Below are 3,462 nucleotides of genomic sequence, written 5' to 3' on the forward strand. Positions count from 1 at the left end.
ATGAAAATATTCATTCATTCAATGAACACATACGAGGCACTATTTTAGGCTATGTCTGAGGATTCTATGAAACAGACCAGTCCTCATTCTCATGTCATGGAGTTTTCAATCTAAGGGAGAATACATATGAAAACTTTAAAACATGTAGTATATCGTAGAATTTCAGAGAGACAAAGAGAAGTGTTATGAAGAAGCATAAAACAGGCTAAGGGGTTAGTGGGAAATTGAGTGTATGGGGAGTTGAAGTGGTTATTTTTAAAAGGGTAGCCAGAGAAGGAGACTCTGAGGAGTAGAGACCTAAAAGAATGTGAGGAAAGAATGTTTCAGGGAGAGGGAACAGTGAGCAAAAAACCTCCAGGAAAGGAACACATTAGAAGAACTTGTGGAAGAAGCCAAATGTGACTGGAACCTAGTGAAGAAGAGCTGGAGTCAGGATTGGAGAAGTGGGTGTGGGAAATTTATGAACATCCTTGCAAGCCATGGCAAAGACTTTAGATTATATTCACAAGCAGTGAGAAGCACTGGAGGATATTAAGTAGAGGAGTGACATGATCTGAATTACTCTTTAAAATGATCAGTCTGACTACTCTATAGGGAATGAATTGTAGAGGAGCAAGAGAAAAAGCAGGGAAACACTAGAACCTTTGGCAAAAATGTTAAGTGAGACCAGTCAGCATGGCTATGTGCTTTCCTCCAGAGAGGTTTATATGCTCAGGAGCTGGCACAGAGTAGATGAAAAGTTGGGCTTAACCACCATTGAGGTTTTGCAAGACAAGTCGATGGAGGGAGACAGGGATAAGTCATTTGAAAATATATGCAAGAGGGTGATCATAATATTGGATCGTGGAGTCTAAGTTGGGTAAGGAAGGAAGCAAAGACATGAGTGTTTCAATTGGTCCTTGAAAAAGTGATAAGTTTAATGGACTGGAGGCCTAAGTAAGAGTCAAAGAATAGTTGGAGAACTATAGGAAATGAGCTGGAATGGTTGGAGGTGGTAGTGTGCGGCATGCTTGAAGTTAAAATTTTGCAGGTGGTGCATTACATTTTTTCAATAACGTAAAGGTCTAAGGTATGACTGGGAGTAAATGGCTGCCGTGGGATGAGGGGGAAAAGAGATGAAGATAAAAGGAGAAAATTATGGATCTGAGTGGCCAGAGTGTTAGATGAATTCTATACTTTGAAGTCACCAGAAATACCAGTAGTTTTGGCTGAGAAGACACGAAGGCAGGTATTGAAATCTTCAATGAATAACTAGGAATGACTGGTGGAGGTGGACAGTGATGATCGATAACTGCAGTAAGGAGAGGATTCTTCTGTTATCTCAAGGAAATATAAAATGAGGTCATCAGCTGAGAATGAGGGGTGTATGAAGCTTAAGGAGACAGAGGATAAGGTATGAAATGTTATGGATAATGAGAAAATGAACTTACCAGGGAAATGTACCAGGATTGACTTGTGGTATTAAGTGCCATTCGATATCCGTGATCATTAATTTAAAGTGAAGGCAGGTATTCCAGTTCTGTGATTGTCTCTAGAAACATGTTGGCTCACGGGCTGGGTTCAATCAGAGTTGAGCTTTTGCCAGGTGAATACTATGGGGAAGGGGAGAGAGAGAGAGCCACAGACTAGGGTCGGGGGAGAAGAGCACAGATCAGGGAGTTGCAATGAAGTGATTATAATAATGGCTCATGGAACCTAAGATGGACAAGGAAGAGAGGACAGGAGGAAGCTGAAATTTGAGAAAAAGTGCTGAGTCACTGGATTGGAGGTCACGATGCAGTCAAAATATTTACGTGTTTCTGAATCCTAGCTTAGATTAAAACCTGAATGGCTCTCCCTCCGCATACCCCATTGACAGAGCCAAATCCTAGCATCTACCCAGCTAACTGGATCCATTGTGCAGCAGTTGATTGTTAAAACATTTGTACAATGGTTGATACAACGGAATATATACATATATATATACACACACACATATATATGCATATATATACTTATACATACATATACATATATATGTATATGCACATATATACATATACATATATATGTATATGCACATATATACATATATACATATATGCATGTATACATATATACATATATACATATATGCATGTATACATATATACATATATACATATATGCATGTATACACATATATACATATATGCACATATACACATATATGTGTATACATATATACATATACGTGTATACATATATACATATATACAAATATATGTGTGTATATATATACATATATACAAATATATGTGTGTATATATATACATATATACAAATATATGTGTGTATATATATACATATATACAAATATATGTGTGTATATATATACACACACACACACACACACATATTTTGGAGGGGGGACAGAGTCTCGCTCTGTCACCCAGGCTGGAGTGCAGTGGTGTAATCTTGCCTCACTGCAACTTCCGCCTTCCAGGTTCAAGTAATTCTCCTGCCTCAGCCTCCCTAGTAGCTGGGACTACAGACGTGTGCCACTACGCCCAGATAATTTTTGTATTTTTGTAGAGACAGAGGTTCACCATGCTGGTCAGGCTGGCCTTGAACTCCTGACCTCAGATGATCCACCGCCTCAGCCTCCCAAAGTGCTGGGATTACAGGTGTTAGCCACCGCACCTGGCCCAGTGGAATATTTTAAATTACTGGATAGTTACATATAGCCTTTGGCTTTACTTTAGCTATATAAACACAAGTCCTAATGAGCTCCTAAAGTCTATCGAGAGTGCCCTTTGGGATGGTCAAGCCCATTTAGGTTTTGTAAACACCCTTTCCTGAGGTCCATCAAACTTTAGGAAATTCACAAATTTTGATGATAATCATAAAGAAATTTGACTCTGAATCCTTGCATAATTTTGCTACTGAAACTGCAAAATCTCAATTCTCTGCTTTACAGTACACTCTGTGGAAGAACATGTTCTTCTAGGATCTGGGTTAGAGAGCATTTGGTTGAGATCACTTGGGTAACAAATGCGTTCATTGATGACTTCGAAGACAAGACCCAAGACCCAAGGTTTTGTTGTTGTTGTTTGTTTGTTTGTTTTTGCTCTTTTCTTTTTTAGGGTGAGTCCTCTGTCATCCTAGGGGATGACCCCACTTCCCCAGACAGAGGTTAGGCCAGTCTTTGGGATTTGTTTTTTTTTTAATCCCAGAATTTTAACCCTGCTATCCTGGAAGACTATCCGTTTCTTTGTGATTCCTCTCAAAAGGGGCCCAGGGGTCATCCTATAGATGATCTTGTGCTCTGGTCTGTCAGTTCAGAGTTTCTGATGTTCTGGAAGTTTCTGGACTTCTTATGTTCTGGCCTGTCAGCTCAGAGTTTCTGATGTTCTGGAAGTTTCTGGACTTCTTGTTTCTGGCCTGTCAGCTCAGAGTTTCTGATGTCACTTTGCAGATCATGTTCCTACCATACCCTTGCTT

The sequence above is a fragment of the Pongo abelii genome, chromosome X (genome assembly GCF_028885655.2).
Source record: "Pongo abelii isolate AG06213 chromosome X, NHGRI_mPonAbe1-v2.0_pri, whole genome shotgun sequence".
Lineage (NCBI taxonomy): Eukaryota > Metazoa > Chordata > Mammalia > Primates > Hominidae > Pongo > Pongo abelii.